Here is a 25,294-nt window from a genome sequence, read left to right on the forward strand (position 1 = left end):
GAATAAAAGTCTAATAAAACCCAGCATGGTACTTGTTGAACTATTCACTTCCCTTTCCCCCCTCCCCTTTCACACTTGCATGCCTTTCTTATAGAAACGAACCGCTGGTGAGTAAAATAACAAAAAACATGTATTTCGTGTTTTAATTGCATGCATTTTATGCGGAGTTTTGTCCTGGAAGTTGGAACACAGCTTCTTACGCATTCCCTCCTAATCTTCACAACCTATGTAAATGGGGTTGACTATTGTAGTGCGAATACTCAGCGATGGATCTGAATAGATTGCCTGGCTGCTTAAACCAAACCCTGCTGTTATTATGAGCACAACGCCCAGACTTCTGAATATGTCTGCACCGTCTCCTTCCCAGAGCAGGGTTACACAGCCTGCGCACTGGGATATTCCTCCCAGAACAAGCTGCAGGTTGTATTTGGCATTCCCATGTCTCCCTTCCCTCGTGACAGCGCTTTTGATGGCGGTTTCGGTACACTTTTGACAACGCGCTTTGCCGGAAGCACATACTACTGTCGATCCAGTTTGTTGCAGAAGCTTGTGTTCGTGTAGTGGAAGTAATGCATTCCTTTTTAATCCTGCGACAACAGAGAATCTTTTTGAAGAAATTCAGCCAAGCTCGATTATCCATATTACGTGTTTATACACTTGATGACCCTGCAAATTTGGAGCCAGAGTGTAAAGTGTTTTGGATACACGTGCCTAAAAGAATGTTTTAAATGTGCTTTGCCAATCCATATGTAAAATGGATAGAAGAGCGGGCAGTGATTTAATAAAAAATCATAAATAGGCTTCCTGCAGGCCTGCATTTGTGTCTGCTATTTATTGTTCCTGCCCGTGCTCTGACTCATGCAGCACTTCAGCCGGAGGCCGTCTGGGCCAGGCAGCAGCAGCGAGAACAAGATTGGCGTGACGCAGCAAGTTTACTGCCTGCATCAGACTCTGTGAAAGGACTGGGCGGGAAACAATGCTCTGGATTTCAGTCGAGAATAAGCGGCAGAGCATTGGTCCATACAGTGGAAATCTGATGCGATTTTATGGCGCGAGTGAGGGTCGTGGTACCAGCAATCAGTTGACCAGATGAGTGACTCCTAAAAAGGCCATTCTCATGACCGAGTAATCAAATTTGCACGTGGATGTTTAACCGTGGAATTATATGTTAATGTCTTAAAGTAGAGTGCTTGTAGTATTTATGTAAACAATTGATCTTCCTTAATTTATTAAGTCTTTTTCTTGTTATGCATCCAGCTGGCACCAAGTGCAGTCAAATTGCACTTTGAGGATAGCTTGCAGTGAGGCCCTGCAAATATGTACCCCAAGGGGACCTATAGACCAACAGCAATCTTTATTCACTGCAGTAGCTTGGTTAAGCAGTAGAGGCCTAATTCAAAAGAGGTAGTGTGGAGTCTGAGATCAGATATGGTGTTGCACAGGATAGCATGTTACAGTTACCTCAGTCATATTAAATATGGAATGCCCAGCCATAAAACCATATATATATATATATATATATATATATATATATATATATATATATATATATATATATATATATATATATATATATATATATATATATATATATATATATCTCAACGAAAAGGCTCCTCACCACTCCAGAGAGACCAAAGGGACACAACAGGGGACCAGTAAGAAAAACTTTATTCACGGACAGGAGGCATGACGCGTTTCGACATATTGTCTTTCTCAAATGCTTTTACACCGTGTACTGTCACCGCCGCGTTTCAAATGGACAATAGTGCTTCCATTGGTGGAAACCCAGCGAAGGCAATTGGTTGCCAGAACGTCATCCTGTAGTCCGCGTCGGCAGACTACAGCTCCCAGAGTACACCATTTTGGCGATCAGGTAAGCGTTTCTGTTGCCTTCTTGTAACCCTAAGTGAGTGCTGAAATCCGTGAACAGGCATGTATGGTGTAGTTTAAAATTGTCCCAGTGTCTGTGCAGAAAAAGGTTTTTCTCCCTGGCCCCCATTGACGTCTCACCGCATGGCTCCAGGATGTTGTGGGATCGAGGACTAGCTACAGTGAGTTTTGTCCATCCGGGCAGTCACGGACTGCTGCCTGCAGCAAAACTCCACTGTTCCTGGATGCGGGGCCAGAGCAGACCAATACCTTGGTTGACGAAAAGAAGCTTTGTTGCCTGTACATACATATATATAATTACCCCGTGGCGGACTCCAATGAGTAGTTTTTTTGTGTTGCTAATAACTTTGGCACCGTTTGACAAATCTAAACAGTACTTTCCAAAAAGGTGACTAGTTTGTGGATGGAAAGTTTCGGGATGACTTGTCAAGCGGGGGCGAGAAAAAAGGGGTTCCCAAAATGCAAAACCCCATGCATTTTACATAGACTTCTTCAGGCAGGGCTACAGCAAAAACTGCTGAACAGAATTGCATCAAATTTGGCAGGAAACTAGACCTTGGTACGCAGATTTTGCTTTTGCTGTTTTGGTGCAAGTCTGTTCAGTAGTTTTTAAGAAATTAAGTTTCAACGGTTGATTTTGAGGCACGTTTGCGAGAGTTCCTTGGACCCGATTAAAAGAAATAGAGCATTCTGATTGACCCAGGGAGCTTTTTTTCCCTTAGGCCATCTTTCTCCTGCGGGAGTCAGACTGCAGCAGGAGCAAGCGCTCTGATTGTCTGCCAGTGACATGAGAAAAATGATGTTGGCAGCCATTACAGGACTCAGGAGCCTTAGTCTCCAGTCTTGAATGTGTATAAAATAAATAATCTAAGGTGGCAGGGTATGGATACCCTGCCGCCCCAGGCCTCCATGGGGGGCACAGAGAAACCCTCCCCAAGGGCCAAAATAGAAACAAAATCAGCAATTTTTTAGACAATCACATGGGACTCCTGCGGCCCCCCTCCTGGATCTACATTGGTGCCCGGGCCTAAGGTATTTTTTGAGGGAAGGGGGGCCTCACAGCACCCCTCCCATCCACCAGGGCCATATTTTAAACAGAAGGAAGGGGCCCCACACAGCTTCCCTCCCTGAGTCATTAATTGCCCTGGAGACACCCATCCCTGGGGCCGACTCAGTGACTCTGTCTCAGTGAATGGGGGATTGGGGTCACCAAGTCCAAATGAGGCTCTGGGAGGGGGCATGATGCGCCTTCTCTCGCCTTTAAAAAAAAAAGGCCCTTGGGACCTCATTGTTTTTTAATCATTTAGGTTGGAAGACTGACCCACCCACTGCTGCTATATATAGCCCAAGACACACTTTTTGGAGCAGAACTCAACCCAAAATGAAGTCCTTCCGGGGTAAGAAGTCACTGGCCATGGGAAGCGCATGTTTTCTGCGATAATGGCTATGTTCTAACTTGGGAATCGCCCAGTGGCGTAACAAAAGTCCCTGCACCCCCTGCAGTGCGGGAGGGCCCGATCACCAGGGGGCCCCTTCTGGCACTGTGCAAGGGCAGCAGCTGAGAGATCTTGACTGGGTCCGGAGGGTGGGGGCCCCCACCAAGTACTACGCAGGGAGGCCCCCTCAAGTTTTGTTACACTACTAGAATTGCCCTATAATTGTATCGAGGAACCATGCAGAGTTATCGGCAGTTGAGCACCATAGCAACTCGTGCCATGTAATGCGTGCGTATTCACCGTTCCCCCTGCTGACAGCATGCATCAGTACGATTAGGATACATCTAAAGCTTTGTGAAAAACTCTTCACATTCCAACCATCGTGTGTGCACCCCGCAGCAATGTGGAAATAAACAGGCATGCAAGGAGGAGTAAGGAGTTGAAATCCTACAGGACTAAGGGCATTACGAATTCCTCACTTCATACAGAACAATGAAAATGTGGCAAGGGATAATTGACCCACTCTTTCCCCTGCCTCAATTGTTTAAAAGAATACATGAGTTTTGAGCAGGTCCAGCCTAAGAGGGAAGCTTTGTAACATTTCACTTTGTTTCTGGCCCGATCTTATTGTATGGTTAATTAGCATGCATCTTTTCAAGAGAACGAGGGAATCAAATAGCCTTGTTTCTCTGTGTTCTAATTATAGTTATTTATTTATATAAAGTTTTTTATAGCACGAACATGACCCAAGCGGGTAGCAGAACACTTTACATGACGGTTGCGGATGACATCGCTCGAACGCTGCGGGAGAAATTTAAGGCAGAATACATCAGGAACAAGAGTGACATAATGACGACATTGGACTGTGACAGTGGCCAGTTAGCAATTACGACAAGATACGTAAGAAACAACAGTGGCATAATGGCGGGTGACACTGGACTGTAGCAGAAGCCAGGTGGTACCAAGTTCAGTTAAAAACAGGCAGGGCGACAGAAGGAACAAAGCTTCTAGTTCAGGGTATTGTTTATCAGCAGAGCTTTCACTTCCCTTTAGAAGGCAAGAGTTGAGGGAATTAGTCTTGTTTCAACAGGTAGGGAGTTCCAGATTCTCGAGGCAATGCCGGAGAAAGAGCGTTTGTAGGTTTTCAGTTTTTTAAAATTTCTTTGGCTTAAGGAGCAGAGTGCTGGTGCTCCTTGAGGGCCTGGCGCTACTAGATAGCTCGAGCTTATTTGTCAGGTAGAGAGGGGTATTGAAGTGTAGTTCTCTATGGGTCATACACGCAATTTTTAACTGGTTCCTTGCCTCAAATGGGAGCCAGTAGAGCGCTTCAGGTCAGGTGAAATGTGGTTGGATTTCCTGGAACCTGTGACAAGTCTAGTCGCAGCACTGAGAGATGCTCTGAGTGGGGCTAATCTGAGTTTCGGGAGACCGCATAGAGTAGCACTGCCGTATTCAAGTTCTGAGATGACTAGTGCATGCACCGCCGATTTGAAGTCATCTTGTGGGAGGTAGGGTTTAAGTTTTCTAAGGATGCTCAATTGGAAGTTCGCTCCTTTTTTTAGATGCTCTGATGTGATATTGCATGTTTAGATTCCTGTCTAGTACAACTCCCAATGATTTAGTGGATTCAATGATGTGTGGTGTGCAGTTGAGAGCGGTGAGGTTTGTTAAGTATTTCCCCACAGTGGGTGAAATGAGGAGGAATTCAGTTTTAAGGGTGTTTAGTTTGAGGTGGTTGGAGGTTAGCCAGTTTAAGGTTTTGTACAGGGTACAGTTGAGTGACTGGATATCTTCAGGTGAAGATAATTTCATGTACAGTTGGGTATCATCCACATACATGTGATATTGGATGTTGGAAGCTTTGAGGGTTACAGTCAGTGGTTCAATGAAAAGGTTGAAGAGCGTGGGGGAGAGTGAGGACCGCTGAGGGACACCCAGTGTGCAGGGACTGGAGTTGGATAGAGCTTGATTGGATTTGACTCCTTGCGTTCTGTTGTTGAGAAAAGAGGCAAACCATTTTAGGACAGTGCCTGAGAGCCCCATCCTACATTCCAAGAGGTTCAGAAGGTTGTCATGTTTGACCGTGTCAAATGCAGATGAGAGATCGAGTAGTATTAGTAGGCAGGCTTCATTCTGATCAAGCAAAGAGAGGGTATTGTCAACTATATGAGTGATGGCCGTCTCGGTGCTGTGTCCAGAGGCGAAGCCCGATTGCAATTGGTCGAGGAGTTGGAATTGCTCAATGTGTTTGCGCAGTTGTTCATGTACACATTTTGCAAGGGTAGGAATGTTTGTGATAGGTCAATCGTTTATCAGGTCTTCAGGGTCAGCCATGGGTTTTTTGAGAATAGGGAGAACTAGGCGTGCCTTCAGGCAGCCCGGGATCTCCCCTTGGAGAAGCGAAGCGTTGATGATCTTGGACCAGAGTGGGACTAGGGTTCCTACCATTTCTTTGAAGAAGTTGTGGGGGGGGGGGGGGTAATTGAAGTGATTTGAGGGTTTCAGGGTCGATAGTATGCTGAGGATGGTAGCGTCGTTGAGTGGCGTGAATTGGCTCCAAGAGGCATTGTTTTTGGGGGAGGGACAGCACAACTTAAGAGGAGGAGCGGGTAATGAGGAGTCAGGCGAGGGTGAGAGTTTGATTAGAGCTGTCTTGAGATCCGATTCGATCTTGTTCGTCTTTTTGAGGATGAAGTCAGCAACGGCATCACAGCTCGGCTGAGGGAAGGAGATATGGGGTGATTGGCCGAAGTGTTATTAGATTGTAACTTAATCAACTCAAAGAGCCTTTTCGGGCGATTTTTGGCTTTATCAAGTTGGGATTTGAAGAAGATTGCTTTTGCCGTTCTGATGAGTTTATTGTATCTGCTCCTTTTTAGTCTTCGAGTTTTTAGTAGATCAGTGGATGGAGCTGATCTCTAATGTTAAATCATGTCTTTCTATTCTTTGGGAACTGGCAATAAGGCAACTCTATGGACTGTAAATATAGCCTTTATGTTTTAATCAAGAGGAAATGTCACAGACGATGGGAGCTGAGGAGAAAAACGCCATGGTGCCATGAACGAGTATGTGCACGATTTTAATTGCCCATTGTGGACAGTTCCGAGTATGAGCAATGTGCACATGACGTTTTTATCAATGTTTTTATACTGTTTTTACATGGTATGAATTGCGTGTCACGACATTCTTCCCCACTGTGAATCCGATCTGATGATAATGACATTTCTAAATACACTTTTTTAAATTGCACACATCCTTAATTCCTCCATGAACAAGAGAGAATTGTCAATTGGAGAACGACTGTATGACGATGTCTAAATCTTTCTTTTTTTTTTTTTTTTTTTGCAATGCACATGATCACTTTAAATAAGGGGTGATGATTTCAACGCCCATCCATGAGCAGGGCTCGTTTGTTTGAGCCGAAGCGCATAGGTCTGTGGCACCCTCCCACCTACTGCTATTTATGAATAAATACTTGAATTGATAAACTGGATTTGGGCGCACAGCATTTCTGTAGCCACTGTATTATTAAGGTTCAGACAGTATTTCCATTGAAAATGCATTTTTTGATTTGTCTATAACTCTTGACCCCATAGACCAATTACCACAAAAGTTTCAGTATGACACATTACACGAAGAGCTGTTCACGGAAAAAGTTAAGGGGGGTAAAATAAGTGAATTCCTACTTTAGCTCCCACAGATTTACACAAAACTTGGTATGAAAGAACAATTTTAGTCAGAATGTGTGCTCTGTTTGGTTGGGTGAAAAACCATGCTTTCATTTTTGAGATGTAAGCATTTTCAAAAAGTTCTAGAGAACGCTTGAAAGGGTTAACACTTATTTATAGCTCTGCTTTTTTAATTTTGGAGCCATATCTTAGGAATCCTGCCAATCGCATTTTGATTTTTTTTTTACAAAATGCGATACGGCTGAAGTATGCTTTTTCCATCTTTCTGATATTTGCAAGTCTACTCAGAATCACAAGTTTCATAGTGTGAAAAACGTTTTTGAAGCACCATGGGTGGCAACCCTAAAGATGACCGACCTCCCTTGGCAGTGATCAGGGTTACTGAAACTTGCAAAATACAATGCACTCAAGAGAAAAAACAACAAATGCAGTCAAATGCAGTGCACAATTTGACTGTCATTTTGTGCTTAAGTTGTGTCTGACTTGTGATTTTCAGGCAGTGTAAAAAATAATCACAAGAAAAGACAAACACTACATTGAGTGTCTTGCTTTGCATAGATGGCAGGGCATTGGCTGTAGGCTAGATCCTGCACCCCACCCCTCCTGCGCATGTCCGAAGGCCATGTGCATCAGGGGTTACGTTCTATTGCAGATTGGATGCAGGGCCTGGTGGAGGCCGAGCCCTGCGTTTAACTTGTGCAGCCCTATTGAAAATTAAATATATCATAAAGATGTTCACTGAAAGAAACACTGTTAAAAACTGAGTTATGGTTTTGACTCAAATAAGTAGAGCCACTGAAATTTGCCATTCATGGTTAAGAAAATAAACCATAACTGACCGCGTCAGCCATACACAAAACACCTATTTGTAAACATCACAAACCCTAATAATGGTTCACCTCGACTTTGCCAGCTTTGGTGCATAAGGTTCAAGAAGGTAGGGGAGATAGGCCAGGTCCCAATGGTAGCTGTTCCCTTAGAATAGAGAAAAGAGAGGAAAGGGCCGAAGGAAGTGAAGCAGATATCCAGGGAAGTTGTTGTAGGCTGTTTTGGTATGTTTTTATGACCAGGTGCATTTTTCGACTCTGGTGATTTTTCATTCATTTGCTAGAGAAGAAAAACAGAAAGTGTAGCTGTGGAGTCCGCATAATCAAGTTGTAGATCCAATAAATTATTCTGCTTCGGAAGCTCAGGAATTCAGAACTAGGAAACAAGTGATTTGATTGACTGGATTTTTCTTTTGTTCATGATCAGAATAATAACAAGCATTGGCATATCCAATAGGTCTCGCCTTTGGGACCGCATAAGTGTTTAGCCATGCAGTACATTATAGAGACCACTTTGCCAGGCGTACCCGCTCTGAAATCTTAACAGAAGTCTGTCTCAAAGGAGAGATGAAGTGATTTGGCCAGAATCACACCTTTGAGGAGATGGTTTCAAGGCAGGTAATTAAGCAAGACACTAAAACCATCCGCAGTTGTCAGGGAGGCAAACGCCCCAGAAAGAAACTATGGGCACACTCTAACGAGGTAACAGGGAATACACCAATAAAAATATGCACAGATCATAACCAGAAGGGACATAGTAGATTTGAATAACCATAGATGGAATACGCACAGTTTGGGACTCCACAATAGATCCATATTTCAAACGTTACTGACCTGTAACACAGATTGTAACACAGATTGTTTTGTACAGACCGTCATCAGGTTCAAAACTTGCATCTCCAACCATGTGGATTATCAGGTGCAGGAGAACAAACACGGCAGAGTGAACAGAAAGATATCCACATACCTGGAAACGTGCTCGAATCTCAAGCGCCGAAGGATAGATTGGGAAGAGGGAGTGAGGATGGAGTCTACAAACGCGCCTCCAGGCACAAGCCTAAGGCTGGCTGGGTCAGCACATTCAGGTCTTCGGCCGCCCGAGATTTTCAATCAAATGAAAGGAGCTCACGCTGCAGGTAACACGAAAATGAAGCATCGGAAAAGGGAAATACGAGAAGCATGCAAGGCAGCAAAGAAAGGAGAGAAATGGAGAGGAAGAAAAGTAAGACAACAGGCCGTGGGAGGAAAATGAGAGTGAGGAAGAGAGATCCGGAATACTGACTAAAATGTAGGGGAAAAACGCAGGTGGGGAAACAGCACGGAGAGTGAAATCACGGAGGAACGGGAGGCAACAGGGAGGGCGGGCAGTAAACACACAGGGGTGCGTGGTGAGGACCAAGACGGAGGGCGGGCAGTAAACACAGGCGTGCATGGCGGGGTGCACTACTAACAGAGATAAGATCAGCACTTCGCAGAGGACACGAAACGCAAACACACTTTAACAAGAACAAAAGAAGCGTGAGCAACAAGCGCTAAAACACAAGCACGGCCCCACGGCCGCAAAAGTTAACTGTTAACTGAGAGGAGGAGCAGGAGGTGAGCCTGCGCGCCTGGAAGAGCGACGACTAAAGGCCCTGAGAGGAAAGCCAGATGGTGCCTGTGCGTATTACTGTGCGCGTAACCGCACGCTCTAGGCCACACAAATAGCTGTGGTCGGCTTTTTAAAGCCCACTTTCTTAAAGTCTCGCCAGAGCACCGCATGCGCTGGCTCAGGCGAGACCTAAAAATTATTGGTTTAAAAAAAAAAAAAAGGCAAGTGATTGGCTGGAGCATTTGAAACATTACAGACTGCAACCTTTTTGTTTCCTGTACATTTGATCTTGAACATGACATTTTTTACAATCAAAGGGCATAAGCAGGGGAAAGGAACTGTTTTACTAACAAAAGTTACACCGCTCAAAAATTACAATCATTGTGTGGCCTGCTCTTTTTTGGGCACATCTCCCTTTAAAAACACTCCTCAATGTTTGCTAACATTGGGACAAGTTAAAAGAAACTTCTACAGTGCAGTGGATGCTCTACTACTGCATAACCCAATTCTCTTCTACGCTGGTTATGAGGGTTGGGAGTAAATACAGAACTAATGTGCTTTCCCTCAGCCCTGGCGAGGAGGGGCAGGGTGTTTATAAATGGTCCTCAGTTTTGCCTAATGGCAGGAGAGCAATTTTATAATCCGTTCAGGCCTTCTTGGTGAGGAAGTTGTAATCTTCTTTACACCCTCCCCTTCTCCCAATTTCCATGCTGTACCAAAGTGCTGTAACATTTAGTATTTATTAATTCCCATCAATGGCCAAGGAGGGATACTCCCTCTTCATTGCCCTTCAGTTTCCCTGCTCCCAGCACCCGATGACTAGTTCTCAATTCAGAAAGGCACATGGGGCAGCGGTCACCTGCCCTGGTCTCCTTTCCCCTGCATCCACATGTGGGAAATAAGACTTTAACAAGCATTTGCAATGCAATTGGTCTCGCATTTATAAGAGTTTGAGCTATTGGCATTGTAAAATTACAATGCCTTTTATTTATGTTTTGGTTTTAAAACAAATAAAAGGCAATTTGTCACACAAGTCTTAAGAGAACAGGGGATTGTAGTAAGGCATTCTGGTCCGGCTGTGGCATGAATGGACTGATTCCATGCAACAGTCTCATTAGGAAAGATATGCTATTAGGCACAGAGTCACTGTAGGTTAAGTATTTTATCTAAAATAACGCCTACAAATTAAGCCATCAATAATCCCCCAATTACAGTTCAGTACAAGAAAGCCATCTCCGGGTGAGGGGCACATCTATGGGTTTGAGTTTACTACCAAGAGAAATTAAAAAAAATTAAACGCAAAACTGGGGTTCTACAGAAAACCAAAGCCTTAAGAATCATACTCTTAACAGGATGGGGGTCCGAGAGGCTTGCAAAGCAATTGCCAGTTTGAAATACAGTCCTGTATAAAAACATATTATGCTACTAGTAACAGGCCAACTATAAAATTGATACTTTTTTCATGGTTTTATTTACCCAAGACAAAGGAATGAAAAGTCATCCAGCTGAACAAATAACAGCTTAGTGGTGGAAACATGCAAGTTTAGGATTGATAAATGCAACCCGATACCCAGACGTGGGAAATTTACCTTCAAAAAACAAAACCGGTAGCTATCTTGCTGATGCGGCCTTAGTATCGAACAAATTGGAGCTTAATTTTATCATGTTCACTTTCAAAATAACTGCAGCTCGAAAACCAGAAAGATGTTGAATGTAAGTGTTGACAAACGGTAATAATCCTGCTAAATATTTGCCACCTATTTATATATCTACTTTATGTGCTGTCAGAACGGAAGACTAAACACTAGAACAAGCCACGAAAGTGAAAGTTAAAGTGATCGGGCGGAGGCAGAGGAGAATGCAACTTAATGACCCGTGATGGAGGAGACAGATGGTGGCTGTGTCCGCGAAAGTGATCAGGCAGTGCTTTTCAGGCTGCCAAATGGTGCGCGCGCCCGGTGCACATGCACTGTATTTGGAGGCCTGAAAAGCACTAGTTTGCACTTCCAGATCCCCCTTTTACAAAAGCTCTCGCGAGAGCAGCGCTAAAGCGCTGGCTCAGGCGAGACCTAAAAACTGCCTGCTGCCCCTGTGTCCGGGTTCTCAGTCTCCCACATTTGGTTGTGGCAGAACAGGCAGGGCAGCTGAATACCTGATTCACAAAGTCATTGTCACCCCTAAGTTGAACTTGGGTGCAAAAATGGCATAATTTATGACGGAAATGACATTGCGCTACTTGTAAATAGGCTTACTCGTAATATTACTCGGTATGGTGTAACATTACGTAGTAGTAAACCAGGCTTCAGGGGACTGGAGTGCAATAATGTTTAACACTCCCATGCGCATGTATGTGTACTTATGCTATGGCAGCCCCAGTCTGAGTTTGTATACATGTGCATGAGTCACCAAGCATGAGTGCTAATGTCATGTTGCAACCACCTTTTTTGAATTTATTTACTGTTCAAAGATGATGGACAGCCATATTGGAGTGGTAAATAAAAAAAAGAAAAGTAAGTAAAATGTGCAACAAAGCACATTTCTCGAAAGGAATGGCCCGGTATCAAAGTAGAACTGCTGAGCCTCTGTAAAAAAAATTTACAAAAATAAATACAGTTTTTCAGGTCTCGCCTGGCGTTGGAGCGTGCATGCGGTCCTCGCCTGCGAGAGCTATAGTCATCAAGCAAGTTTCAAGAAGGGGACTCGAAACCGCGCCCCTCATTTTCATTTGGTAGCGTCAGCACTTATGTTAAACGCTGGCTTCCCATTGAAAAGGAGGGTTTTCGGTTGCCACCCTTTCGCCTTTTTGGACGGCCCCCTAGGACTCGGTCGCCTGCATTATGGCTGTCGTGACGAAGTTTCTTATCAGAAGCTTCGTCACACTGCCTTGCACGCGCCAGTCCGGCTCTCTCATTGGGTGCTTCTTTTGGTAGGACTCCCGCATGTTTTGGCGTCTTTCCAAGGTGTGCATGGCTTGCGTAGCGGCTTGTTATAGTGTCTGAGTGAAAACGAGAAAAGGTGGAAAGCCAAAAGGAAAATAGAGAGAGGACCATTAGAAAACGCCAGAGCACTGGTCACATATCTCTGTAACATTCACACACAACGTCTAAGTCTGCAGGCGCTTTCTTTCAAAGGGGAGCACAATACAGACTGGTAAGTTAAAAAAATGCGAGTGTGAGTGGTGGTGGGACGTCCCCATGTGGGGTTCACTCAAACCGCAACGTTTCCGCTCTCGTAACCAAGATAAGCGGCCAGCTTTCGAGGTCGATTACGCAGGGCCGAAGCCCTGCGCGAATCGGATAAAGGCGCAGCCTCCCAGAGAGCATGACACAGCACGCTGTGAGAACTACTACAGGGAGGGCTCCGACCCTCATTGAGGAAAGTTACCGCAGCCCACAACTGGAGCCCTGGGCACACCTACTAATGTGAAGGTATCTGCTGTGCAAAGGGGCGGCGAAGTGCCTCCTAGCAGTACAATCGATCAGAGACGGGAAACTAAAGGCACCTGTCTGATTCCAAACCCTGTATTAGGTGGAGAGCGCCAACAGCGTCGAGGTCATGTCTTAACCAATAAAAATAATAATTCCTTCGCAATACTTGCGACTCGACAACCACAGCGGACTATACCAACTCCATGACCTGCTCCCCTCGAGAAACCTACACTTCTAAATACTGACAAGTGTAGGAAGCAAGAAATGTGCACGTTTGCACCAGGACGTTTCACCCTTTCAGTCCGTCCAACTATTCATGTACTAAAACCATCCAGTACAGCTCTAGCAGTGCAAACCTATCCACGAATATACCCAATGATATCCCCCACTGAGAACAATACACTGCTCTGCCAATGCACATAAGCGTCGATTTGCTGCGCCCTTTTCTGTTTCGATGCTTCATGGTGCACTTCAGTTGCGTTGCAGTTCTTCCGCGTCTTGGAGTGGCTATAAGAGGAAATGCGGAAGTTCAAATATTCGACAGTAAGATCAGAGAAAGAAGTTGCTGCTCCTTTTGCTCAGGCAGTACTCAGGGTTTGGCCAAGAGTAGCCTTCACAGCTGCTAACTGATTTATGGGATGTGCAGGGGTTATTCCTATGTCGTCTCTGTTTTGTGTAGGAGAGAAACCTGCAAATCTGCCATCCAAGCTCCCTCTGTATTGTGGGCAAGGGAAGCTTGCATTGAAGTTGCAGTGATGTAGGGCCTATTTGTGGTACTGTTGGACCTGTCAGCCCTATGGTGGTCTCCCCTTCTATTTTTGTATCGTGCCTCATTTTTTCCACCCTCATTTTTATGTTGGACTAGGTCTCCGGGCGCCTTTTCATTGCCAATCAGTGTTAAGGTGCAGGTGCTCCCTTCTCCCAAGATGGCTGCCACAGGCCCCTGCTACTGCAGAGTGGTCTTTCATAGTAGCACCCTAGCTGCCAGGAGCTGGCTGGAACCCCACAACAATGTTGCGACTCCATCCCGCCTTTTTGTCCCATAGGTAGAGTGGGGAAGCTCCTGGAATGTGCTGGAACCTTCTAGAAGGGAGGTGTGGTTTTTCTTTTTCCGCCTTGGCCAGAGGTCACCTGACCTAGGGCTACTTAAGAGAGGGAGGGAAACTTTTGTGGTGAGTTGGCCATTGGGGTGAAGCAGAGCTGGAAGAATCCACCAGGAGTGTAGGCAGTAGGGCCTAGCCAGGGACGTATGCCTCTGAGAGTGACAGGATTTAGGTGATGCCTCTTAAGTGAGTGAGGGACCCTGTGAAACCCACTGATCTTGCCCAGCAGTAGGAGGACCCAGAGACTCTCTGCCCGCCTGACTAGGAAGGATCTAGTCCCCCTCTCCATCCCTACCCCCCTGTAACAGAACCCTTTAAGGGCGCCAGATACATCTGCGCCAACAAGACTCTATCTAACATCTGAGAACAGAACTTATATACCAAGCACTGAGACTGCGTGTCCAGATTGAACTCTTAAACTTATATGCCAAGCACTGAGACTGTGTGTCCAGATTGAACTCTTAAACTTATATGCCAAGCACTGAGACTGCGTGCCCAGACTGACCCCCGAAGCCGTATGCAAAGCAGATTGAAGAGCCACCGGGAATCGACCAGGTATTAGCGCTGTGACCCCTGCGCTCCCTGACCTGGCCTGGGACCCCCGGCAACGTGCTCCGCTGAGCGTGGAGTCCCCAACCTTAACTTGAGCCCCCCCTGTGACGTGGAAGCCAGCGCACTCACCGCCGCGGCCCGGAGGCCGGAAGAAGTGCCCTGCAGAGTCGCGAGGCCCGTGAGAAGCCTGGGGCCCCGCCGCTGCTGTCGCAGCTGTGAGAGAAGGTGCGCGAGGCGGGGGCCGAGTTCCCCCATCGTCGCTGGAGCGGACGCCGTCGGACGCCGAGAACGAGGTTAGCCCGGAGGCTGGGATTGCCCCTGGTGCGCCTCTACTGGTCGGGAACCGCACCGCACCCTCAGCCCGGGTCCCCTCTCCGTGGGAGTTCCCCCTGCCAGCGCGACGGAGAGACCCCGCCGAGGGATCCTCTCCTTGTGTCTCCGTGACTGCTCTGAAGCGAGGTGCCCTACGAACTGCACCGGAGCCGAGAGACTCGCTCCTTCCGTCCCGGGCGCTTCCTGCTAAAAGCTCCGTGAGGCGCATTGACTGTCCTACCCCACATTGAAGTACTCAGCGCCCACCATTACAAGTAGCGCTCTGTTATCCATGTGTTGTATTGAAGTGCTACGTGTTGGTGATTACGAGTAGCACTCTGTCAGTCAGGTGCCCTATTGAAGTGCTACGTGTTGGTGATTACGAGTAGCGCTCTGTTATTCATGTGCCATATTTAAGTGCTACGTGTTGGTGATTACGAGTAGAGCTCTGTTATCATGTGCCATATTTAAGTGCTACGTGTTGGTGATTACGAGTAGCGCTCTGTTATCCATGTGCCATATTGAAGTGCTACGTATTGGTGATTACGAGTAGCGCTCTGTTAGTCATGTTCCATATTGAAGTACCACGTGCTATTGATTACGAGTAGCGCGCTGTTATTTACGCCCATGTTGAAGTACTACGTGCTATTGATTACGAGTAGCGCGCTGTTATTCATGCTCCATAATGAAATGCTAAATGACATCTATTACGAGTAGCCCTATGCTAGATGCCCCGTTCTGAGGTCGTCACCAGTTAGCGCGCCTAGCGCCATCGTCACCTCCCTAAGGCGCTACAGGAAAGTGAAGCGCGCATGTACCTCCAGGTGAAGGGTAATTTTACCTCAGGCAGTACTGAAGTATACTGAATGTCATTTGTGGTATTACCAGCTTATGAAATGTACTGCTACCTCATGAACGGCATCTAACGTGCTCTGCTTGGATAAACTTGAGTATTTACTTAACTCCTACCGTGTGGCGTCACTTATTGTGTGTGTTCCTTGTCCCATGTGAGGTGCTTGTTGTATGGTTGCTTTACACACAGACCTTTGGTGGCCCGACCGCTCGTGTCACGTTACCGCCCCATAGGGCCTGGAGACCCCAGGTCTTACAGGTGCCATCCCATTTCTTGGGATATTTTAAAAACCAACCAACTCACCATTTTTTAGAGGGGCGGGGGGCAGAGGGCTGAGGAAGGAAATCGCTTAGTTTTACTTCCCCTACTTGTTGTATGTTCACACATGGGTGTGACATTCTGTTGCTGCCTGTGCTGGTGCTGATGCGTGTGTGTGTTTTTTTAGAGTAAACCTTGCCCTGTGGCCTACCATGCTTTCGTTAAAAGAGAGCATTTCAGGTCCACACAATTGACACTCCAACACCCATGCTCACAATTATGAAGTGTTGCTCTTATACATGAACAGTTCAACATCAACCACTGGCACAGGATCAGGATACTAGAGCCACAGATTCAATGTAAAGCATCACGTAGAAAGACAATGATACAGCAGACAAAGGTCTCACAGACCCACTCCAACAGCTCACAAAAGTCCTTAAGACGGATTCAACTTAAAGAGATGCTGTGAAGTTTTCAATTAGCAAAACCTCAATTCACCCATGATGCTGCTGTGAGCCGGGAGAGAGAGAGAGGCAGTGAGTGGATTTGTACAAAGGTCATGGCACGACAAATCAGTGTGTATGTGTGCAAGAGAGTGAGTGGGTTTGCATGAGAGAGGGAGTGGGCGAGCTTACTTCCAAAAGAGTACAAATGTTATGGGATGGGAATTAACTAACGAAGTGAACATGTGTGTATGTAGGAGATAAAGGGAAAGTTAGCGTGTGTTTGTGAGAGAAGGTGTTCTGCGCATGTGAGAGATATAAAGCTTGCTAGTGTATGTGAGAGAGATGCTGTGGGGCAATCGAGAGAGACACAGGGGTAGTTGGAGTGTGTGTGTGTGCAGGACTGGCTGTGGTGCATGTGAGGTGCTTTAAGTAGGATGAAATGGTAGGGAGTGACTAAAGAGGCATAACTAGGAGTTCTTTCTAAGTGTCGTGGCTTATGTACTTGACGGGGTAGCTTTCACTATGCAAACTATTCTCCTCTGCTTCACAAATCTCACCACCGGAGCAGTACTTGGGTGCCGCTGAGAGTTTTACGTTATTGCATCCATACATATAACACAATAATGGCCATGTGTCCAAAACAAGCCAGACTGATAGACCTTGTTTCTTTCTGTTCCCGTTGGTTTCTCGGCCTCTGGCTGCCCTTTCGCACCTCCTGTCAGTGGGGCCTTGTGGAGGGGAGGGGGCTGCAGTTCCGCGCAGACAGACATCTTGCCTGGAGACGGTAAATCTGCACAACAACAGACCTGGTGGAAGTGTAGTGGGGGGGGAGTCTCCCGGGAAGGGCTTGAGCGACTCTTTAGGGATGAAATTACTTGAAAAGGAGATGTGAAAGTTGTCACTTGGGCCCCTAGAGACAAGATCTGCTGCCTAGATAGCAGTCACTGCTGCCAGGCGCCAGGAAGACCTGTCTCCCCTCTGCGCAGCGCTCTAGCATTGCCGAGGTGACGAGGAGAGCACAGGAGTGCGGTACCTGACCTCTGTGTGCGTCTTGCGGATTAATACTGGTAATAAAAGTACTGGCAATATAGGAACCACCTCAACGGTTAATAAAAGAACCACCTCAACAGGTAAGCAAGCATTTGCAATGCAATAGGTCTCGCATTTACACAAGTTTAAGTTCTTAGTATTGTAAATGACATGCCTTTCATTTATGTTTTAAAAACGAAAACAAAAATAAAAGGCATTGTCATTTGCAAGGTCAATAGCTCAAACTCGTGTAAATGCGAGACCTATTGCATTGCAAATGCTTGTTTAAAATGGGTGTGGAAGTAAACACCACAGAGAAGTGATGAACAAGAGGAGGGAATGCGTTGGGGATGGGTTTGGGAAGCAGCGTGCAAACTGGGATTTTGGACAACACAGAGTACATGTCTGAAGTAGATAGCACACAGGAGAGAGCAAGCAAACACGTATACTTCCATGGAGTGGTTACAATGAAATAAAGATTAAAAAGTCCCTGAATGTAAGCAGTGGAAGAAGGATGCAAGATATCCAATTAAAAGAATGCTATTGAAGTTATGCAATAGGAAAGTAAGAGACACAAGAAAAAGAAGGAAACCTGTTGAATAAGAAGCAAGTTAATGAAATTGCAAAAAAAAAGCTAACCAATGATAACCAATTGGCTGATGCACAGACTAGTGTAGGTATTTGTATTGTCCACAATACGTCTTTTGACAACAGTTGATAAAACTGCCTGTAGGCGAGACCTTAACATGGGTGGAGAAGTTACTGCACTTTTCTTTTGCTCTGTGAAACTGAAGCACAGCAGAAAAACTGGGTTGTGTGGCCTAGCCACAAACCTTGATTCAAATGCCAGACCTAAACTCTTCAGAACCCGGCTTCACTGTAGTCTGAGCCTAGAAAGCAACAGTAAGACATTATCATTTCCAATAATTCTCTGGGCAGGTATCTCCAACCAGTGGATCGCGAGCTACCAGTAGCTCCCAGACGCCTTCCGAGTAGCTCGCCGCCTAGAGTTCCTTTTTAAATAAGCACAAGATCATATTTTCCTTTCAAAGGTAAGAGAAGTCTGTGTTTATTTTACATTATTATCTTCAGGATGCAGATAGGAGGGCCTGATAATGAGCAGTAAAGTCAGATTAATGACCCTTGCTGGGGCTGGGGCCTAGAGGTTAACAACTGAAGCACTGAGGTATTTAACTCTTAAAGAAAATCCTAAACAAAATGATGTTTCTGAATGCTTTCACATGTGAGAAATTAAAATGAAAATTTACCATAAGTTAACTCTTCATTTTTATTTTCCCCCATTTCAAAGTATTGAATGTACAAACAGCAAGCCCCTTACTCCCAGCGGCCAGTAGACACTGTGCCACAAGTATAACTGAAAAATACTGCAATTTTTTAAATGAAAAAAATGGAAAGTGCAGAGACATGTTCCATATTATGAGCATTTGCAGAACGTTTTTCAGCACTTTAGATTTTTCCCATTAAAAAAAATCATTGTATATTTGTGTTCTGCAGTAACAGTGCCACATATGGTAAAAAGGTATGTTTTGTGCTGCAAGTACATATGACACAGGCTCAAAAATATATACCATTCATATGCACACAAGTTTCCGACATCCCGAAAGACGACACTCTCACTCACACACATAGCTGTCCTGTCATAGTGTCCCTAGTCAAAGTATTTCCTTCAAACCATAGTATCTGGCTTTAGGGACATTCATTAGGCTTAAAGTCAATGAAGCTGGGCGTGGGGGTGTCTGGTATCAATGTGCAAGTGGTTTAGACTTCAGGATATCACGATGATTTTCACTGATCAGAAGTGGCTCCCACTACAGAAAAGGTTGGAGACCAGCTCATATTCCATGTTAGAGATGTCATGTAGGCAACCTTTACATTTAGAGATAGTTCTTCCATATGAGCAGAGACAAATCCTTATCCACAATATATGTAAAAGATTATAATGATTTGAGATGCTAATTATTGTGGAATGTGATACAGTTTCCAATTTGAGGTTGGTTTCCCTCTTTCTCTGCCTCTTATTTCAGTTAACACGGGGAAATATAGCATTTAATTGGTATTGCAATATGTGATCTTCGGGCCACGTTTGAGCCCAGCCCAGCCCATCTTTTTTTTTTTTCTCAAGAAAGATTGGGGATTGCAGTGAGGTTTTCAATGATCACACTTCAATACATATTTCTGACAAAGACGATGCGTGCAGCACCTAACATGGCGCAGTCTGCCTTCTCTTCTGAGCAGGCAGACGTCTTGCTTAAAAACAGGCTTGACCCCTGCAGATTGCACTCCTGCTGGATGAGAATGTTTATAGCCCGGTTTATGTATTCGTAGTGTGGTGTCACTTACTGCATAACCTGCATAGTGTATTTGCAGGCGGGCCAGGCCGTTTCCAGAGACTATTCCTGGGTGCTTTCTAACTTTAACATCTGATGAGATTCTTCGCCCTCCTGCGTGGATCTAATGCCTGGTCACTGTCAGTCAAAGATGCTCGACACTTTCAAAGTCTCACCTGGCGTCCTTCGTCCTGTCGCTAATATGTTTGTTTTTATTTATTTCTTATTTCTTTCATACGTTGTAGTGGAGGCTAAACAAAACCGAGCATTGGCAAAGCCAATAGAACTAACTGTGGCGTGCATGCAATGTTACTTTTTTTTTTTTTTTTGTTCCAATAATATGCAGTGGAAGTTAAAAGTAAGGAGATTTTTATTCAAGGACCCAATTGTGCGCATTTGGATATTCGTCGCTGCTGGCGAGAAATTCTGTTTAGGAGACCATTTTCATATTATATGGCTGAGTGCTGGACAGTGGCGCTTTTTGGAGTATATTTTAAAACAGTTGCATCTGGTGGTGGGCACTCTTCAAAAGCAGACACCCAGACTAGCCTGTCTTGGAGTGTGGGATGGCTTGGAGGTCTCGAGATTCCATATAATCTTATCAAATCTTGCACTGATGATGTCATGAACGTAGATATGGGAATTTTCGATGGCCCCTTTGCTAGATGACTGTTGTGAAAATATAGACTGATTGATATGTGAAGGTATAGAGGGTCATGTATGTCAGTCGATGTTGCCCTGGTAAATTTGAGAAAATGTGGAGGGCCCGAGTTCACCATCACAAGCCGAATTAAATCACTCCTAGGACATGCTTCTATTTTGCATGTGCAGACTTTGAATTGCTGTGTGTTCCAATACAATCTGCAGTATAAGATGTGTTAAATGTGATACTGTATATTGTATCCACTGGTCTACAGTGTAGTTACCGTCCTAATCAGTTTGTGGTTTCGTGTCTTTGTTTTGTAGAAAATATTAAACTTTTTAAAGAATTTTAAAAGATAAAAATAGTAAATAAAAGCTATAAAAGGAGAGATTTAGTCACCAGCGCAAAAGTGCAATGCTCTTTAGTTGGATCTGAACATGTAATCAGGAAGAATGTAGTCACTCGCGGTGTTTAAGTGAGCCAACCGCTTAAGTGAGCTGACGTTTTGCTCCATGCTTTGTGTAATGTGAAGAATTAGGAGAGTGAATCCAAAGCCTATCTATGTTTGTGAATGTTATTTTTTTTTATATATTTTTTATTCAAAAGGCTAGCAAGGCAGTTTAAGCTGTCTCTAGACTAGGTCTAAGAAAGCAACCTAACCCTTTCCTGAGCAGTGGCTTGGTTTATATGGGCAGCCGACGTAACTCAGTCTGTGCCACCATTTTTATTAGGTCTGGCAGACCTGCGATCCAGCGCGCATGCGCTGCTCGTTCTGCGAGGCATCTTGTAATCGGGACATTTCAGAAGTGGAGTTTAAGTCCTGCCCATCATTCTAATTGGCTGGCGTCATCGTTTATGGTAAACGCTGGCCTCCGTTTGAAAATGAGGCTTATTTGTTACCGCCCTGTCTCCTTTTGGGAGGGCCCATCCGGACTGGATCTTTTACTTGCGGCGTTATACTGTCTCCTTCAATTAGTTGGTAGGCACTTTATTTTTGTCATTGGGCCGCGAAGCGCGATGCTGCAGCACTATGCGCTCTAAATTCGATGTTTTTTTATTACTTTAATGAGCGCGGTGCCTGCTAGGGACACCGCTTTCACTTTATTTATATTTTTGCGGCATCCACTTCAGGGACACCGCGCTCTGACGGGCCATGGATGTGAAAACTTTGGGCAACTGTGTGTCTCCTCTGTGGGAGACCGATAACCTTGTTTACAGAGTGCTGCCAGACGATGAAAGCAGACTGTGTAACAGCGGCAGTGCAGACACAGGCCGCCAGACTGTACCAGTAAATCGCACTCTGTACAAACCACCAGGCTCTCCGCCACCTTCCCTCCAGGGCGGAATCTATGAGTTTTTCCCTCTCTTCGTCACTGTACCAGGGGCCTGGCGGCACTGCACTTCTCCCAGTTGCACCGCACGCTGCTGCTGGCTCACCTGCCGGGGAAGACCAGATAGCGCCTTTCACCGAGTGAACCCTGTGGCTTCTGGGAGCTAGTGCATTCTAGGTGGGTTCACATGCTGCAAGTGGAGCTGACCTGCAGGAACGGGCCTGAATATTTCTCACCGAGGGCTCAGATTAACTTTATCTCTTCCTCATAGTTCCTGGGAGGATGTGCCGGGTGGCTGATTCACCGGAGACCGCTCCTTTCACAGGTAAACGGCCCATTTCCTGTCTTTTTCGTAAAGTTTGTATTTGTTATTATTCTCATGCATTTAGACATCTCACATCCTAAAAGACGTTCTATGTCACCATCACCTTTGATTAGGTGTTTTGACCCCCGTATGCTGTGTTGTATGCCTGTGACGCAACAGGCAGCACGAGCCAGCCAGCCAAAGGATGGATAGCACATAACTGTCCAAAGCTAAATCTACTTAGAGAAAGTTCCTGGTCCCAGGAAAAGACCCTGCGTGCTGGGACAATAAGGTCTGGCCGACCTGCCTTGGTTATTTTCTGTTTCTGGTGGCTAAATAAAACCAAGCATTTGCAATGCAATAGTTCTCGCATTTACACGAGTTTGAGCTATTGAAATTGCAAATAACAATGCCTTTTATTTTTGTTTTCATTTTCAAAACATAAATAAAAGGCTTTGTCATTTACAATTCCAATAGCTTAAACTCGCGTAAATGTGAGACCTATTGTATTGCAAATGCTTGTTGAAACATTATTAGTTCCAACAAAAAGGCATTGGCACACTGTGCTGTCTTGTGTTTGGTTGCAGATGTGAACGCCTATGCCAGTGTAAACACGAGAATGTGAGCAAGATAGAGAGAGCATGCAGTGTACATATGTAAAATGCAACTTTATGTTTGTATGGGAGTGATGTTTACATGGTCAGATAAAAATTAAACACATTCCCTTCCACAATGTTACAGGTTGTGTTTAATGAAGAGCCCCAAGGAGCTGGGTTGCTCGCTTGCCGGTTGCCCTTTTAACCCCTTCGCTGCGGCGCGAATTCCGCCGCAGCGCTGGGGTGTTTGAGGGGGTTAACGGCGCTGCTGTGCTCATGACGGAACCACGCCGTCATGAGTCACGGGTGAGTTGTGCTCATGACGGCGTGGTTCCGTCATGACTCCACCCACTGCGCTAATCGCCTGCACAGACGGGGAATTAGCGCCGCGTGGGAGGAGCGGCCGCCAACGGCCGCAGCATGACGGAACCACTCCGTCATGAGCACAGCGCACCCGTGGCTCATGACGGAGTGGTTCCGTCATGAACGGGCAACGGGTTAAACCTGTTGCTTGTATACATTAGTACAAAGGAAAGTATTGCTGGCAATACTATATCCAGGAAAAGGGCCACATATATCTGTATGCCCCATGCATACCCATGCAGTGAACTCTGGAGTTTAAGTCTGCGGAGTTATCAGAAAATTCCGCCCAATTCCACGGAGTTCTGCAAGTAGGCGGAGTTGTATTTTTGTGTCAATCAAAAAAGTGTGCGAGCTAGATGTGTGCCCACCTCCAATACTTCAAATCCAATAGCATTGAACAGTTCTGCCCGAGTCTCCTATCCCTAAAACACTTTCAACGGAGCAGGGAAATGCACATCACGCATCAATAGTGCTTTTCGTTTTTGGCGTCATCAGTCACGTGTACACAAACAATACAATTTGCAAGCGGAGCTTTTTTATGATGCACATAAATGAAAATATTTGAGGAAGCGCACTGCTCTCCTTGTTCCAGACAGAACTGGCCACACTAACATGAATGTGATTACTCGTGATTGCAGTCTTCTTGCTTGTTATCAGATATGTCACAGCCACAGCCACAGCCGCAGCGCTTATTGCTGTATAATGCCCTCTTCTCAACAGGGCTGCACATTTCAAAACCCCTCTTCTTTATAGGAACGATTTTGTGCAGTCCTCAGGGCGCGCGTGCCAGCCGATGAATATCGGAAATGCATTTGCTACGGATTGATTTTCACTCCGGAAGAGACCCTTGATGTCCCTCAAAAATACTGCTCATTTTGCTCCGGAAGAGGTAGCGCAGCATAACTAATGAGACCCTAACCCAGGCAAAACGCGTCGTCCCCGATCGTTCGTCAGTTTAATTGTAGCATTGCACTGTTTGGAGAATCCCGTGCCCTATAATGTGTGGCCTATAGTAATCTGTAGGACACGCTCGAGAGCATGAGGATGTTGTGGAAGCTAGTGCACAGAGAAGGCTTCCTCTTACAGATATGCATGTTTGCACAGAGACTGACTCGCGCGCACCTTGAGCTCTAAATGAAGCTTCAGCAGGATGAAGGCATTTCTGCATTAGCGAGAGAAAGCACATAGGAATATCGAAGCGTATATCTAGAAGAAAAATCTGCTCCCCGGCCTGGAAAATGAGTGGCAGCAGACATACTGCACCAGGGTGAGAGGCTGCATCAGGGTGAGAGGAGGCACCAGTAAACTCTGCCCCGAACTCTTCCCTGTGGAGATTGGCAGACTTCTTTTTGCCCTAAAACTCCGTGTGCTTCTCCAACGGAGCGCAGTTGACCGTCCACCCCTAGACAAAAGGCCCTCTGGAGAAGGTGGGACCACGACACTGGGCGACCTTTGATTACACGGGATGCTGTGCCTGGTGCAAGACAGTGAGGACGAGCATGGGTCGGGCCAGGTCAATTCATCATATAAAATGTCCTAATACATGCATTGGGCCAGGACTGGGAGGACCATTGGCCATCTTGCAGTCCTTGATCCCCACGAACCAAGCTAGAAGGGTTTTTATCTGGCTTTTGTCCTGGTTGAATGCAGCATTGCGACGTCATGTAAGTCACCCAAGCCTTCACAACTGAGCTTGTGGCAGAAAGACCTGAGTCTGACACACGACCACCTTGATGCAAAAGTCAGAAGACAACAGGTACCGTTGGCTGTGCCGGTTTGGGCCGTGGTAAAGAATGGGCCCTCCATGAATGGAATTGGTTAAGTACATCTTTTTGTCAAGCTGCACCATAAATGTACTATGAGTCAAAAGTTCGGGCTACCATCGGACAAGGAAGGCTGTGGATGAAAGGTGGACTTAATACGACAACCTTGTTACGCGTGCTTAAGTTAAAAAGGGAATGTGAAAGATGAGAATTGATGATAAAATGGAGGAAGATTATTTTGAATGGGTGGGGATGCTGCAGAAACTGATGGCCCCGATCACGGACTCTGTATCAGACAGTAACCTGACTTGATGGTCACAGAGGAATGCTTTGGGGTGCCAGGGCACTTGTCGCTCTATACTGTGGGAGGCTCTCCCGGCTTCTAGCTGCTTGGTAGAGTAAGGGGTCGAGAGTGATGTGTAAGTGCGGCAGTATTGAACTGAAGATCTGTCTTTTGAATATTGCCTATCTGTTGTTTATGTAACTTTGTTGCATTAAATGTCAATAGAGACATTAAAAAAAGTCTAAA

The 25,294-nt window shown here is 45.6% G+C and overlaps 1 protein-coding gene across 1 annotated transcript in view; it reads left to right on the top strand.

Moving 5' to 3' along the window:
- CTNNAL1 (catenin alpha like 1) overlaps positions 1-25,294 on the top strand; it is an 862,216-nt gene that overhangs the window by 208,942 nt on the left and 627,980 nt on the right. The gene's annotated exons all lie outside the window — the stretch shown is intronic.

This window comes from Triturus cristatus, chromosome 5_2, assembly GCF_964204655.1.
Source record: "Triturus cristatus chromosome 5_2, aTriCri1.1, whole genome shotgun sequence".
NCBI classification, from domain to species: Eukaryota; Metazoa; Chordata; class Amphibia; order Caudata; family Salamandridae; genus Triturus; species Triturus cristatus.